A 19,148-nucleotide genomic window follows, 5' to 3' on the forward strand; every position below is an offset into this window, starting at 1 on the left:
TTTAATTTACACTAAGTATCAAACAAATTGCCTAATTATTATAGCCCCTTAAAAACTGGTTGAATGACATCCTCTCCATACGTAATATTAGCTTTAAGTATTTTTTTACGAATAACGAACAAGCTATTAGTGTAATATTTAGGGTTCTAAAAATGCATGAAATTTATTTTTGTGAAATATTTCATTTTAATGAAAAATTAAATAAAATATTATTTTTTTTTACTGTAGTAAGAAATACAGTTAATTTTTACTTAGTAAGGTAGATATTTATTGCCTTTGTGTATAAGTATAATATACCTATATGTCTATACAATATGAATCTTAATGTATACATATAACTATATAAGTATATAACATATAAGATATAAAATATTAAAATATATATTATTATATTTATAAATAATAAATAATATTTATAAAACTTTAAAATATTAACAAAAATAAACCTCTCTTTGGCAACTGTGTATGATTTAAAAATTAAAATAATAAATAATATTATAAAATTAAAATAAAACCTATAGTATATTAGATATAAATCAAAATACATAATAAAATAGGTATAAAACTTAAAGTTAATATTTTTGAGATTTAAAATTTTATTTTTAATTCGGATGATACTTCATTAAAAAAACTATCTATACCAGATCTTGATCCTTCATCATTTGAATCAATTGAATCTGTGTCTATTTCCAAATCACTAATTGAGTTTTTTTCTTGTAATTCTGCTAATTCATGATCAAAATTTTCTACATCTGGAGTTGGATCATTTACAAGAAATCATTTATTTTGTCTGGTTTTTCATACTTATACATTTACTTTTTTGTTTCCTTTATTCATTGTCACTTGACGAAAACATTTGTGAATTAAACTTTTAACTTTACCCATATTAAGTTATAAATTATAATATATTATATAACTATTAACTCATAAATTATAATAGATAATTTATTAACAAGTTAATCGTAATAACTTTATATATTTATACCTTATACGTTTTGTAACGCTAACGTCGCTACTCGCTAGCACAAACACACACAAGTCACAAATACTGAAATACCCAATGGCCAATGGTGTTATTGAATATGCGGTAGCGGTATTTCTATTTCTGTTATTAGCGAAGAAAATGTATATATTATCATGATTTTATTTATACAATATTCTATATTTATACTTCATTAGCTGATATTGTCATATGGATGATAAATATGAAATCAGTGTGACCATATAATTATGACTTTATTATGAACATACCAAAAAACACAACATTTTGAAAAAAAAATATTTTTCAATATTTTATTGAAATATTTCAAGGAGGGTGAAAGTTTCAATTTTGAAATATTTCAAAGTGAAAATTTCATGTGAAATATTTCATACTCATAACCCTAGTAATATTTTGTACCGGTTCCCATTATAGTATAAAAACTCAAAGCGGAATGTCTATCAAGAATGAAAATCATATAAGTACTCGGGAACAATACCTAGGGATCTGAGACAAAAAGCCTCCTCAAAATCTACAAGTATCTTATTCTCTCGGTAGTCAAATAGGGGACTATAATCTACAATTCCGCAAAAAAAAAAAAAAATCTACTCAACACCATTAATCCTATTCGTAATTAAGATATACGTCTGGCAACTGTAGCTTTTAAGACTATCCCGGTATTTAGTATCCTATGCAATGCTGGTAAATTGGAAACTGAAAATTTCCATAAGCATTTCAAAAACGGTCAATATATTTTGAATATGTTATGAAGTAGGTATAGAAATTGATAAAATAAACTTATGATATAAAATTCAAGTGTCTACGGTTATTCGTTTTTTAATTACAACGAAATAAGAAAATCGATACTTGAGAAATCGAGTGAATATCCAATATTGATCGTCACTGAAGACGTAATAACAATGAGTAGCTCTAAATCGGGTTGTTAAGAAAAAATAATATGTCAAAATAAAAATCAAGTCATATTTTTTATAAAAACTAACTGATCCCACACATTTTTTCGCACGTAAGAAGTAAAAAATGACGAATCTTAAAACATTGTGATTGTTCAACTCCTTTTGGGTGTAACTCGCTGCAGTAAGTGCAACTCGGCCACAACCCGGTAGGCAATCTGCGACAGCAAATCAAGTAGACAATATGTGAAAGTTCGATTGTATGCATGGTTGAGCTGCCTGAATGACGATTAACCAGTGGCAACCAATATACAAATAAAATACTTATTTCTACCAATAATTATTTCTACTATAATACCAATAGCAACCATTATTTTATAAACAAAAACTTCCATTATAAATCTCAAAATCCCTGTTTGAGCACCTGCAGCACTCGTGTCGGGTCCAACTGTGAATCTAAATCATCCAGAAAACCACTCAAACACACATACAATAAATTTCATCGACATGTTCCAGCCGCTTAAAAAGCAAAAAAGATATACAAAAAAACATTATTTATCATGGTGATTCATAAAGCGTAAAACACTCATTGTTGCCGCCGCAACATAACAAATATAAGATTAAGCATAGAAATAAGATATCGGCCACGGGAGAACAGTTGGTAACACACACAATCACCGTTGTAATCATTGTTTTATTTTTGTATATATTATTCAAACGTGTCCAGTGAATTATTATGTAATTGTACCTATAATATTATTATACATAATTATTTTTAATATCACCGCGTTATCGCACGTCGCCGAGCTGGCTCCGCGAACGTTATTAACACGACCACCGTGATATTTTGTCTCGTATCGTACTCAGCTTCGTATTCAGCGAACACCGACGTGTGCAAAATAATTATTTTACTCCGTTTTTGATCTAATAGTAAGGTGTCAATATTATATATTTTCGTCGTAACGGTGACCAGACACGAGTCTATTAGACGTCTGTTTGTATATTATATTATTTAATTATTGTGAGCCATAAGGGCAATCATTACATTATTATTTTGTCATTTGCGTGTATTGTACCCATACTATAGCACAGGACCAGCTAGCTAGTCTGCGCTCCACAAACTTATGAGGAGCTTGAGCGATTACGAGAAATATCCATTCCCAGAAAGGCTATGCCCGGACGTACCGACAAAGATGTACATAGGTTCTGTGACGCCTCCGAGGAAGCGTACGAGGCCTGTATCTATATTCGTTCCCAGAGCTGCGACAGAAAGTGGCATTCCAGGCTCCTATGTGCAAAAACGCGAGTGGCCCCGTTAAAGGGAAGCAAAATCCCACGGCTTGAGTTGAATGGTGCATTGTTATTAGCTGAGCTGGCTCAACGAGTTGCTGAGTCATGGCAAATCAACATTCATCAGTTTAAACTTTGGACGGATTCAACTATAGTACTAGGGTGGTTGAACATCCAAAGCAGTCGGCTAAAAACTTATGTTTTAGGAAACCTACGCCTAACCTATCGAGCCACAGTTTGTGATGCAAATCACGGTCAAAACTTCAACAATTAAGCTGTGTGTCTACGGAGCGACGTAAACCAATATATTCGATATACATCGATGTAATCGTATATAATTCTATGTATCATAATTCTACACACTGTTTAAACTTTAATTGTATTTTATTCACTTATCTGACCGTTATTATGTATGCTTGAATAATACATTTATTTGTGTTTAATAATACATTTAATTGTGTTTACGTTAAGCAATATACCAGCTACGTTATTAAGGACCAAACAATACGTCTACAATCACATAATGCAATATTTATTGAATCAAAAACAAAACAAAAAAAACAGTATATATTAATTGTGCACTTGTGCGTTGGAACGAAGACCGACTGACATTTCGTGAACGCGAATTTTTAAGTGTACAAACCGCATATTCACGGGGTTCAAAAGAAATAAACTTAACAAATAGAGCACAAACGGCAATTGAAAAGACGAAACGAAAAGCGATAATAACGACCTACGCTGGCGTCGATTGCGATGGCTATGGACCGATATCGCGTACAAACCACGCGGCTTTTAAAAGAAACGAACTATATATGAAAATGTCTAAAAGTCGAAAAACAGCGTAAAAAGCCCTAACATTTTTCGAAAACGTTTAAAAACCGACCGCCGCCGCCGCGGCGAAGGTACGCGATTGGTCGCGCTATAGGGAATCGACGGGATCGGTCCGGCGGACTGGGGAAACGGAGCGGTGTTTAATTTTATCCACCATGAGATCCTCCATGAATTCCCTATAGATCAGCTGTTTTTCTTGCGATTTTATAGAATACGAAGATTATAGTATTAGATTGTATATTTTTTACACGTTTGTGTTACTGTGAGTTTTTAATATATATTTTGTACTGCTATTATTTAAATCTGCGTATTATACAGCAATTTAACTATCAGAAACCGTGTTACCATTTTTTATTATCAATTTGTTTAATTGAATACACATATTCATACACAAATACACATAATTACACAACACGCACTACATAGCTACCTAACCACTACTGCTCGAGCTATTACACCATTACACACCCAGCTTGTTCTCCATATTTCTAGGTCTTAGGTGTTAGTGGTGTAAAGACCCTAAGTTGGTGTCCGGGCGCGCGTATTGTTATTGTACGTTCCCGGTCCGCACACTCATTATCTCAAGAATTATTCATGTTTTTGAAAATATTTTTTACATAGTTTCAAGTTGTTAAAAAATCTATGTTTTTATTAAAAAATTATAATTTTTAATATTTTTTATCAATATAATTTTTTAAGTTTCTTACTTTTTTGAATGACAGCATAAAGTTTAAATTCATATTTTAAAGCAGAATATTTTTCTAAGTATTTTCATTCATAAAAATCTAATTTAGGGCGATTAGTCTATGAGGTATAAGCATTTAAAGTTTAGATGGATGGAGTGGAGTGGTATGGGGTTACCCCGGAAATGTGTGTCCACTACTCCGCTTGTCTAAACCTTAAATACTTATAGCTCATAAACTACTCGTCCTAAATTCGATATTTATGTATTAAAATACTTAGAAAAATATTGTGCTTTAAAAATGAAATTAAAACTCTATGCTGTCATACAAAAAAGTAAAAACTTAAAAAATTATAAGGATTAATAATATTTAAAAATATAATTTATTAATAAAAATGTTGTTTTTTTAACAACTTTAAACTATGTTAAAAATATTTTCAAAAACATTAATACTTTTTGAGATAATGATAATGTTTTACGCTTAATAAATCACCCTGCTTAGATATAATTGTTTTTATTTTTGACCATCAAATTAATTTTTCCAAAACAAATTATACATAAAAACCTTCCCCGTGACTACAACAATAAATTATTGAAAGCCGTAAGGATTCCATTACTGAAGTTTTAGTAGGATCCCTAATTTATTCTAGTAATAAATATAGCCTATATTACTCAGGGATAATGTAGCATTCTAATGGTGAACGAATTTTTGAAATCGGTCCAGAAGTTTTTGAGTTTATTTGTTGCAAACAAATATACAAATATTTTCTCTTTTATAATGTGTATTAGTATAGATAAAAAACAAATGGAAATATTTTGATGTACCTATCATTTATATTCATATTTATGTTGAGTGAGTTTCTTTAATAATTAAGTGAGGACTATCATCGATTCAGTGAATATATGTAGGTAGTTCCATTGGATGGGAAATTTACAACAATGTGTAAGGCTTTAAGTATTGTTCACCTAACAAAATAATATATCATATTTTAATAGGCATCTGCAGTTCTTATTTGTACACATGGAAAATATTAACTTCATAACGTATACGATTGTTGTAATATTCAATATGTATAATGCTATCGGACCCCTTCTCAATTTTGTGTACACAAGGCCTTTGTTCACTAGGTGGGAAAAAATATTTTTATCTATATGGTTACGACGCGATTCATTATATATATTGCTATTTTACATACCTTTCTATTTAGTATAATACTGCGTATTGACTAGAAACCATTTTATATTATTCTCATATTCAACGCTGTAAAATATTATTCAGTTATTGTACAGCAGATTTGTACCTACAAACATGGGAAAAAGTATTAATTATATGATAGCTATATTTTTTATATTAAATGTCCTTAGTTGTACATACGCTACTGAATGTAAGTATCTATTTATTTGCGTTTACTTCTTATACAGTATACATGATTCATAACAGATTCATATTAATGGATGGGTGTAAAGTACATAATTGTAATTTTAGTTCATAAACTAAAGATATAATAATCAAATATGAAATAATATTATTTGACAGAATAAGGTTTTTAGCAAAATTAAATTTTGAACACAATAATATCCTTTTGAATCAGTATTTGAATCAATTATCATGCACAATATTACAATGAAATTTGTGATTTTTTGTAGATTAAAATTTATATTGTCTAACTGATACTTCTAATGATATAATTAACGCTTAACGAAGACGAATAACGACTGATCACGATGGCTGTAGAAACTACAATGTAGATAAAATTGGTCACGCAACGAGCACAGTAATATTACTCGTTGTAGGTACCTACATTGTTGTTTCTACGAAAATAAGATAAAATACGATAATGCTATTTATATTATGTTTATAGAATGTATACTGTAGTTTTAATTTTTTTTTTTTTTTTTTCGTAAATGTAAAATATTATAGTTCTTTCGCGGGCCAGATATTAAATGATGGCGGGCCGGAGTTGGCCCGCGGGCCGTAGTTTGGCCATTACTGGTCTAACTGATACTTCTAATGATATACCTAGTTAACGCTTTTGCTAACTATTTTTCTAGCGTTTATGAAAATTATGATTATTTCAATGTAAATTTTAAACCACAAAATCAACCAAAAATTCTTTTCTCTTCACTCTAGTCTTGATCGGTTGATCTAATAGTGGTATTTGATTCAATTAGCTCCTTAAGTTCCAATTACAGACTCCAGTACCGGTACTGATTTAATACCAAATATATTCCTAAACATAATATGAAACTATTACATAACATTATAATATTATTTATAACATTTTTTACTAACTATTAATTATTTTGGTTCAAGATGAAGATTGTATTAGTAAGTATTATAATATTATATATCACAACGTATACCTATACATCATACACCTGTATAAAGTGATTGCTGTTTTAATCATAATGTGATCACTTTTAGTATACATACACTTTTATTTAAATAGTAAGCAATAAGTTCAATAAATTATTGAATAAAGCGGAAAGTAGGAAACCACTCTGAAAAATAAAAAAAATTGTACAAAGTTTGTCATTTTTACTTAATTCCACCTTAGGAAGATTAATATGATCAATTAATACAAAAGCCTAACGAACCGTACTATAATCCGATGAATAAAAAAAAAACAAATTTAACACTTTTTAAATTAGCCTATCTTCTTCCCAGAGGTCTAATATACACACAAACATTCATTTTTATCTATACTAATATATAAAATGATAGCGTTTGTTTGTATGTTCAGGATAAACTCCGAAATTACTGAACCGCTTTCGAAAATTCTTTCATCAATACAAAGCCACATTCTTTGTGAGTGTCATAGGCTAATTTAAAAAGGGAAGTGATCACAATCAACGTTTTTGTTTTTTAATGGTTGCTATGGGTTATATATATAGTTAAAATAATTGTATAGACGTTCTTGTTGTTTTTGGCCATGTCGCCAGGTGTGCACTTAAGAGGCCATAACTCCGGAACCACTTATCCTACAGCGTACAAACCTCACAGAAACCATCTGCATATCAATCTTAATATGCCCTGAAATTTTTATCAAAATCGGTTTGGTGGATCTTGAGTTATAAAATTTATTCAAAATGTACACTTATTTTTATATATATAGATTTTAACTATACACGACTTAATTAATAATTTAACAAATATTAAATTAAGGTCATATAATATTATGTCTACCTATCTAATCTACTAAAATATATCTAGTTACAAAATTATTTTATTAAGAAAAGTAAAAGAAATGTTTGAATTACTATTGTATTCGATTATATTTATTTTTATTTTAATAATAATATTTACGTATAAAACCATAAAAACGAAAAAATTCAAAAATTGTTTAACTTAATGGATTATTTTTAAATCAACCGAGATAACCTAAGTTAATTCAAGTGTCAATTTTATTAAACTAGTAAAGTGTATAAGTTGATTTGAAAATTAACTTAACTTAATTTTATTTAACTAGTAAATGCCCACCTTTAATAATTTGTACAAAGCTAAAAATGTCTTGAATGTACGGGTTCAAGTCAAACGCTGAATTCAATAATTCGTTTAGTTGGTAATACAATTAAAAAATAAAACGCTGCCTGCCTAAACATTTTTATTAGATATTTTGGGTTTATCACTTAGGTCTAAAGTTTTACAGTTCAAGTATTAATAACACGTGTTCCGATAATCCGAAGAGACTCGCTCCACTCGCACGATGTTAGGTTCCTAATTCTTATTTGGACTCGCGAAATTTTAGTTGCACAGAAGAAGATGCTAGCAATTTGAATAAACGGTATTACGCAAGGTTAAATCATACATTTATTGTTAGATAAAATAATCTTATCTAAATAAATAAATATTTGTAACTGGATACCTATATGTAAATATAATTACTATAGGTGCGTTTTTAGCGTAGGTATAATATATTAAAATGTACTTATTACTAATTTAACTTTTACACTCATCTATTGTGATAGCTGTATAATGTCTAAAACTAATACCATACATAATCTATATTTATAATACCTAATCCAGTTGATAATTTTCTAAATTATAAATATTTATATCTAAAACGTATCATTACAGAAGAATTCAATTCTAAAAAACTCGTGTTTTACGATAAAAAATATGGTGAGAATTAAATTTATTTCCTCGAAAATAAAACTATTTTTTTGATTAGTAGGTACCTATGTCATTTATTTAGTTTTTATTTTTAATAGTATGGCATGGATTGTTCATAACTAATAATCTTATAGTCTATAAGTACTAATTTTGTGTACCTAAAACATATTATATTTAATTTACAACGAAAAAGTTTTAACTAAGTGAAAAAATTATATAACAACCACAAGGTTCTCTTTCTGAAGATCTTCTTGGTTCATATTCACAGAAACTTTTTACATTTATGTTTTTCTTTACGTTAAGTCTTGATAAAACAAAAAAAAAATAACAATTGTTAACGCAAAACAACTTAGTGAATTTTTAAATGTGCCTAACATTAAAAATAATTCGTTAGAAAAAAGATAAAAAAAGATAATATAGTATCAAGTGAAAAATAGTTTAAAATGGCTTTCCTGAACATTTTATATTTTGAAATATCATATTTTGGTCCTGAGCCCACGAATTTTATTTGTTGAAAACCAACAATATCAGCAGAATGCGATAAACACATCATGAATTTATTGGATCATAACATTTCTTGCCTCAATTTAATGAAACTGACCCCGAAAAAATAGATGAGCTATTTATATTTATGCCGACTTTTACAGTAATTTTCCTTATTTCTTTTGCCAACATGGTTTACCTTCTAAAGTAAATAGTAGTAGACACAGGCTTATTATAATACTAAATGTATACTTAAATTTCTCTCAACTTGGCGGATCATATGAATTCCTTGAAATGGGCTGAAATCAGGAATTTTTACAATAATTTAAGTACGTATTATATATATTTATAATTTAGCATGTTGGAAACCTACAGTAAATTGGATGACGGTAGCCGCTAATTACTGTAAGTACTAAGTATATATTCATTATTTATTGTCACAGTTGGTATTTTTAATCGCCGTGGTAAAACATAATTCCGTTCATTGATTAGTTTTGGTTTTACAAATATTTGAATATCACGTAACACGAGTTATAGGTCAGTTATAGGCCGCTCTGGTAAAATTAAAAATATACAACGCACAAGAGATAGCATTATTGTGTGCCGTAGCCACCGTCGTGACAGAGTTTAATAGACCGTCAGCCTATAATATATTACTATTTACTAAATATGTTTGATAAGCCTGTATAGAAACGAGTTAAAAAGTTAAAATTATGTTAAAAGTTAAGTTAGTAGTAGTATACATATTTTGTATGTTCACAGCCAGGTAGCGGTAGCAAAAATTTTTCAAGCAGGAATGTCCCCCTTGAAGACTTTTATTTTACCGCGTAACACAATACGGAGATTACACACTGGTTGTCCACCAAATTTCGCCTCGCACAAAATAGTATATTGTGTGGCAAGGGCGGGAAGTGAGTTATTTTAGTCGCGGGTGACGTGTGTGATATTCGTACTTTATCGTTAACTTTAAATTTTGGTTTATACAATGTTTCAGAATTTATATATGTATTAAATTGAATTCTGTTTGAATCCATTCAAGCTTCATTTGGTGCACATTCGATTGTTCTATGTTTTGTATTATTATAGTTATGTATAATTTTTGATACTGAATTATACCAATTCAATGTGCTTGTTGCAGTTAAATGTTTATATATTATATTACTTTTAAGAGTTTGGATCACTCTTTCTGCGATTTAGCATTTAATAACACTGTATGAACTGTCATGTTTATTTTTATATTATTTTGGATTAGCTTTTTTCAATATATTAAACATTCGTTTTTTACATTTTTTCGCTGATTTATTTTTCAGCGGTTCCACAAGTACATATTTGTTATATGTATCTATAACAACTAATATAAATTTAAAACCATAATTTTTTTAGAATGAGATTGCATATCAGCTTGCCAGAGGTCGTCAATAAACCATGTTACCACACTACATCTAGGAAATATTTTTCTTGCTGGGTGATGTAACTCATTAGCTATACTCTCTAAGGTCGTCATTATACTATAATATTTCTCTCGTGGAGTTCTTCTAAAATAGATAATATTTCATTATTAACACCAGTATTACCAACACTTTGTGATTTAATCTAGTTACTAGCTCATTCGGATCGTCATAATAAACTAATTGTGTTTGAGGTAATATATCTTTATATAAACCACTATCTATCTCAGGCTCAGGTGATGAAGTAAATATTAATCATATATGTAGACATGCGATCTGTAGGCGAAAAACTGTTTGCTGATTGATTAAAATTAAATGGTTCATTTTCTTGCGTTATTTTTCTACGTTTAGCGTTAAATAAGCCAGAAGGAGTAGTCGGTAAAGTATTGTCAAATGATTTTAAGTTAATTCGAGGAGTTGTAGTTTCATTAATTTTAGCTATTTCTTTGTTAAATTGTTTTTCCTCTATTTTCATTCGATCATACAGTGGTTTTACAACAGTCACCCATTTATGGTACCTCGAGGTTCTAGGTTTGCCATCTGCTTTTAAATGGACTCCAGAAGTTTTCAAAATATTGTAATACAATTTTATATCTACTATAGTTGTACTTTTTGGTTCTTTCTCACATAATAAAGACCATAGTCCTGGTGTTAATTGATAGTATTTATTAAGCAATAGTAATTTACCGTGACTAAAAGTTACAGAATGTTTTCCTATTTTAAATGAATCACTATCTTTATCATCATGCATACCATAGGATTTATCATAATATGTTGATTAAGGACGGTTATTTAAAAAACTTTCAAATGGCGAATTTAATTCATCATTAGTGCATGAGGTTTCTAATTTATTTTTTAGTTACGTTGACTGTGTGTTACATATTGCATTTTGTTTAGTATGTGTACTCAATTGTTCAACTATCGGCTTAAATGCTTCATGGAAATAGTTTTCAGAATCTATAACACCACGTTTCATTTCCATTACATTTCGTTGTATTTTTTTTTCATGTTATTAAAATTTTCCAATAAGGCTTTTTCTTTGTTCATTGTAAATAATTAGTATAATATAACTGTATCGTCTGACTACTGATAACACTATGCAAATAACAACTGTGTTACGGTACATATTTATATAAATAAAGTATTTTATTAAAATAATATTAAGGATACATTTTCACAAGGTTCTCCATTAAATGGTTAAAAAAATTGGCACCTTGTATATCATCTATTATTTTTTTTTTGTATCATCTTCACGGAAAAAAGAGACTAGATCCCGGAGATGAAGGGATAGACCCATTGGATGCTGCTTGTCATGTTCATGGTATTGTGTATGCGACGAGTAAAAATTTAGCCGATAGACATGATAAATCGTGCTTGAGAGAGATTTTTATCAAAAGATACTCCTAGAAAAGAGAAATTTGTCGCGTACGCAGTGACGAATGCAATGAAAGCTAAAAGAAAAATAGGTATGGGCTGTAAACGGAAACGTGATACAAAAAGAAATCGTATACTAACAGCGAAGAAAAAAAGAATCTCAAAGAAAAAGAATGGCGGTAAAAGGTTAATTTTAGCACCAAGACAGTCAGGAGGTGTAATAATTCCTTTAATACCTATATTTGCGGAATTGTCAGCACTTGGTAGTTTGATGTCTGGAGGTGCTAGTGTGTATATGCGGTTCAAAATTCAAAAAAAAAAAAAGGTAGTGGTTTGAATTCAAACAAGAATAGGTTAAGAAAAAAACTGACAGACCGCTTTCGTGCTCAAGATATTATAAAATATGTTGGAAAGTTTAAAATCAATCATTTCCGTGGAGTCTTTTCACGTGATAACTTACCTAAAAAACCGCATACTATTGAATGCGGTATATTAAACTTGGATATATCTTCAGGTGACAGAAGTCATTGGGTAGCGTTTTATAAAAACAAGGAGGAAGTTGTTTAATTTAATAGCTTTGGTGATTTACCTCCACCAGTTGAATTACATAATTATTTCAGACAGTTCAAAATAGTATATAACAATTCTAACTATCAATATTTCAACACATTTAACTGTGGTCATTTCCGTCTTGAATTTTTGCAATGTATGAATCTATTACATTGACGTAACGTTAATTAATATTAAAAATGTTATAATTTTTTTATGATATATTTATAAAAAAGACCAAAATTAAAATTAAAGGTAAACAAATTGCTATGTTACCGTCACTATTGAGTTTTGATTAAAAATGTACGGTGATAATACCGTAGCCAACGATATTAATATTGAATATCGGATATTCGAAATTATATTCCACTATATAAACAACGCATTATTTTTAGATTCTGAGTGGAACGATATTAGCATTTTCTATACATTATAAAATTTTCAAAACTGAATTCTATATCATTTAATGTTCAAACTCTTGATACGTTGTACGTTTTATAATAATTGTACTAATAACAGTACTCACTGTAAAATGTTCTAAAATAATAAAAAGAAAAGAATAAATGAATATTTTTTGACGAATAAGAGTATAGATAAGTCCCTTGCCTGCGTTAAATAATAAAAATAACACTTTATTAAAAAACCAAAAATTTTGATGTATTAATGTATATAGTATGAATATAATTTTTTTATGTAAGCACACTTCCCACACTCATTTAAAATAGCTGTATACGCCACTATAGGTACGTGCAACGCCGGAAGTTAACATTATCTTCTTTCTTTCTTTCTTTGGCTTTTACGGGCCATTTAGGTCCATTGCCGCAACAACCACTTGCCTCCATCTATCTCTATCTTGAGCTAGTTCTTTTCCGTCATTTACTCCCAGTCTCGATGCATCTTTTGTAACCCTGTCTTTCCACCACTGTCTGGGTCGTCCTCTCGGCCTTCTTGTGTCCGGCTTTCAGCCTGTGGCCAATCCTATGGGGCCTCCGGATCTCCATACATGAACAGTCCATCCCAGTCTACTACTCTTAATAACTTCAATTATATTTGTTTCGCCATATAGTTCTTCTACTTCTCGGTTTGTTCTTAATTCGAAGTCCCCCAGAGCGTTTCTTTTTGGCCCAAATATCCTTCTAAGAACCTTCCGTTCAAACGTAGCTAGTCTATTTTCGTCCGTCATTGTTGTTGCCCATGCACCGCAGGCGTATAGTGCTACCGGTCTTATCAGAACTTTGTACAACGTTATTTTCGTTTTCCATGATAGGAGTTTTGACTTGAGTAGGGGTACTAGTCCAAAGTAGCATTTATTTGCCGCTACTAGTCTTAGTCTTATTTCTTCGTGACTGTCCGCATTCTCATTAATATTTACCCCTAAATATTTAAAGTTTGCTACCCTTTCAAAGTTATAATTATTCACTTTCATATGCCTTATTTCATCATTGTGTCTCGTGACTATCATGTACTTTGTTTTTTCCTCATTTACCATTAATCCAATTTTTCCACCCTCTTCTATCAGTTTACTAGTCGTTCTTTTAAGGTCTTTCTCGCTTTCCGCCATTATTATTACATCCTCTGCGTATCCTGCCACTACCAGTTGTTGATCATTTTCTATTTTGATTCCCGTTGCTCCATCCAAAGTCTCTCTCATTGCTGATTCCAGTGCTATATTAAAAAGGGCTGGTGATAAGGCGTCTCCCTGTCTTAAGCCTGTCCTTACCTCAAATTCTTCTGATTCCTCCCCTCCATACTTAACTTTACATTTCGACCCATTAACACATGCTCGAATCATTCTTATGATCTTTCTTGGTATCCCCTATTGGTCCATTACTTTCCATAGTCTTTCTCTATTCACTGAATCATATGCCGTCCACAAACAGTAGATGGACATCTTTGTCAAACTCATGGCTTTTTTCGATTATCTGTTTGACAACATGGATTTGGTCCAGCGTCGATTTGCCAGCCATGAAACCAGCTTGGTAATCTCCAATAATTTCCTTTATGTACGGCTTTAATCTATTGAGTAGGACATTCGATAACACTTTATACGATGTATTGAGTAGGGAAATCCCTCTATAATTTGTACAGCACATAGTGTCACCCTTTTTGAACACTGGACATAGTACGGAGGTGCTCCATGCTATTGGTATTTCTTCTTGATCCCAGATTTTATTAATTAGTTTATGCAGCTGCTTTATCAATTGCTCTCCTCCATTCTTAAGACATTCCGGTATTATATAATCTGCTCCAGGCGCTTTCCCATTATTTATATCCAGTCCAGTCTCCACTTCTTCCATTGATGGCCGTTCAATATTTTGTTCAACAGTGTCATATTCTTCTGTTACTACATCTCTTCTAGGTTGATTCAAGAGTGTCTAAAACATGTTCTTGAATGCCTTTGCTATCTTGTCATTTTCTGTTAACAGACTCCCATCCTCCATTATTATCATTGTATGTCTAGGTTTAAAACTTCTTCTCACCTCGTTTGCCTTTTCAAAGAATATCCTTGTGTTATTTTTTCTGTTATCCTCTATTTCCTTCACTTTGCCTTTTTCCCATATTCTTTTATTCATCCTAATTATTCTTTTAAAGTTAAATTATTCTTTTTAAAGTTAGGTTAGGTTAGGTTATATTACATTATATATTTTATTATTTTTGTATTTTTCGTATTGCTTAGTACAAAGAAAAAAACCACCCAGTGGAAGTAAGTAATTGATTAAAAAATATTCTATGATGATTATTGCTAAAAATATTGTGTATCGATCATATAAATTTTTTAATTGTTAAGCATTTATAATTCATGTATATTTATTTCTGTGCATCTAAATAAAAAATGTTACACTAATAGGTAAACTAATATATATTATTTCAGAATATACAATTGCTTTTCTAGAAACATTAAAAACAGGTAATAATTAATAAAGTAGTTACAATACATAGATCTGACATTTAATATAATATTTTAAAATTAATTAAAATACGCACTAAGTACCAATAACAGGTTCTATAATTATTATATTCAAAAATATTTTTTCGAAAAATTAATTTAAATCAAACTGTTTTTATTTTTATTTTTTAGATCAAACCTCAATGGGGCCATTAAATCATTGTAATTCCCTAAAAAATTGAAGTTAAGTGAATTAATACACCAAAAAATTAATTTTTTTGTTATATACTCGCACTATTAAAATTATGATGGTTTAATGTAAGAAACTTTGTTCTTTATTAGATAAAACGATTTTAAATTTTATATTTATGATTTATATAATCTTATTAGATATATTAATAACATCGTTTCATTTGAAAAAGCATAATTTTTTATATTTTATTATGTATTATAATAATGTCTCACCATCATTATACCTTTTTTTCTTATTATTAATACGTGCACATGTGATAAACATATTTTATTTATTGAACGGGCGAAGCCCTTTTAGACATAATGTATATTAAAATTTGAAAGTAAATTATAAACGCAAATAAGTACACGCATAATCAAATATAAACAACAATTAAATAAATAAAATAATTTTAAAAGCTTAAAAAATTGTTTAAATTATTTAAAAAATTAGGCGTTCGAAATCAACCTTTGGTTCGTTAGCTAAATACTTTTTGGTGGCATGAAGGGCATAAAAAGGAGTGGTAGATCTAGTAAAACGCAAGGGTACTTAAAGCATATTAGCGAAACAAGATCAGTGGATTCAACTTTGCCATTTAGCAGTCCTTCAACAAATCTAATACCAGTAGTATTCCTATGAGGAAAGGCCAAGTAGATTAGTTTTTTATTTTATTTGTTTCTACAGCTAACGGCAATTTACAAAGAACAATGCATAAATATCGGTAAATATTAAGGATAGCAATAATATAAGTAACAATATAATTATGAATTATAGTGCCTATGCAATTAAAATAGCGAAAGGCAAGCAAATTAATAATACATTTAATATACACATGTATTATTATCAAATTAAATAAAAAAACATTGTGTGGCCCGAGATTAAGATTTATTCTACACTTTACTTGGACTAACAATCTAGGAGACTTGGGTCCGAATTAATTTACCCATGGTTCTTTGGATATGGTCATTACATCAACAATTAGTTTTACAAGTGCTAACCTAACCTGTTGGCTGCTTATTACGGGAACCAATCCAATTTAACCCTATTGAGTAGACGGCTAGCATCGATCTTACCAAGAAATAAATTATTAATGAATCTTTATCTAGAATTTTTCTTCCGAATTCGAGGTTTGATAAATTTGAAAATTACGATACCTATGTCTATATTATTTACTTAATATTATGAGGAGGGTGAGTAATTTATAAGAAATAACCAGCAAATTAAAGAAAGCGTTTTTGAAACATTTCAATCTTTAGATGAACGGACCGGATACAAAAAATATTATTTGGTGTGCCCGGACACCCAAAATACTTCGGGCGCACCACTTATCACTTACCGACTCGTGTAACTATGTATTGTGTGTAGTGGTATGAGTGACTCAATCGGCAGCGGTCGGGTTTGCCTCACGAATACCGACTAGCCACGCGGTGAGAATGTGATGTGTATGTGTGTATATATGTTAATGTGTACTTATAGATTAATACTGAACGGGTAACTCAAATGATAAATTATTATAAGCAAGGTTAGTGGGTTGTTGTTTTTAATGCACAAATAACAATTCTGACAAAGATATAATATTTACGGCCCCTTTGGCCCAACAGATAAAATAATATGAAAAACAATTAAATTGTGGTTAACTTATGGTCTTGAAGTTAGCCCCCCACTTTGGCGGATTCACTTCAAGCCAGCGGCAATATTTAGCAAATTAATTTCAAATAATTGCAAATTGGTTTTTAGAATTTGCAAATCAAAATTGGAATATTGGCGAATTTTTTCGCAAATTTGGTCAGTCCTCCCACTTCGTCCGATCCGTTCCAAACCAACACCAATATTTAGCAAATTAATTGCAAATAATTTGGAAATTGGTTTTTAGAATTTGCAAATCAAAATTGGAATTTTGGTGAATTTTTTAAAAAATCGATAAAAGTCGCATTTTTTTTTTATTAATTTTCCTTAAAATACAGATTTTTATTGATTTTTATCCAACAGATACATTTTTTTAGACTAGATTTTTTAAATTATGAATTTTCCATCAAACAGATTTGTATTCAATTTATATTTTTTACAAAAAATTCTAAAAAAAATCTGTTAGATAAAAAAGCAATAAAAAACTAATAAAAAATGTAAAATCAATAAAAAACCATATTTGATAAAAAAAAATTTTGTGTAAAAAATTCACTTTAAAAAAATTAATTAAAATATGTTTGATAAAATAATCTTACTGTATAAAAATTCTTAGTAAAATTAAAATCTTAAAAAAATCTGTTCGATAAAAAATCTATATTTAATAAAAAAAATCTAAATTTTATAAGACATTTTATTTTTAAAATAATCTGTATTTTAAAAAAGAAATCTAAATTTAAAAAAAAAATCAATAAAAATTCTGTATTCAATAAAAAAATATGTACTTGATAAAAAGATTTTGGTATATTTGAAAAGAAATCAATAAAAATAACCTAACCTAACCCAACCTAACCTTTGAATGATGTATATAAAGCAGCTCATGATTTTTTTTTACAAAAAAAAAAAAACAGAACCAGTTGTTGAAGATTCAGATTTATGCTTTTTTAAAAGTGTGCTACCAGATATGAAATGTATGACCCCTAACCAGAAAAGACGTTTCAAAGTTGGAGTCTTAAATTTATCAGATAGCATATTGAATGAGCAAAATATGCCACAGGGTGTCGGTGTTGACATTCAGAATTATCACAGCGGATTAAACACGCAATACCAGAATATAGAAAGATCTTCAAATCCTGATGTACCTCCCCCAATGTCAACCTCTGGATCAACATATCCAACACCCCCATTAAACTTGGCACGACCACCTACAAGCTCTCATATCTAATCTCAAGATTGGACATATCATCAATTTAAATAATTTTGAATTTAAATATTTTATAAAAATGTCTATATTGTACCTGAGTAAAAGTCATTCTCAATAACGAAAAACGTTTATACTTATTTTATTATAAAGTTGATAATTAAATAATTTTGAATTTAAATATTTCTGTTTAATAATCATCGCATTTAATATATTTTATAAAAATGTTTATATTGTACCTGAGTGTAATCAAAAGTCGTTGTCGAGAACATACAGCACGTCTGAAATTCGTATCTTTTTTTGTATCTTTGGTCCAACTAGTTGTATGAGTAATTCAAAAGTTTCTTTTTTCATTCGATAAAAACTTTGAAAGCGAGCGTCATCTTCGAGGTCTTTAAACACAGCATACGCTCCTCGATCGTTGCAATTTTGACGCCAAAATGAGTGTACCCAATAATTGTGTACTCTTTTTTGGCCTCCTTGGGCATTTAAAATATTAACTAAATTGACGTGTAGTACTTCCTCATCGTCTGACGACATTTTG

This window comes from Metopolophium dirhodum, chromosome 9 (assembly GCF_019925205.1).
Source record: "Metopolophium dirhodum isolate CAU chromosome 9, ASM1992520v1, whole genome shotgun sequence".
Classification (NCBI taxonomy): domain Eukaryota; kingdom Metazoa; phylum Arthropoda; class Insecta; order Hemiptera; family Aphididae; genus Metopolophium; species Metopolophium dirhodum.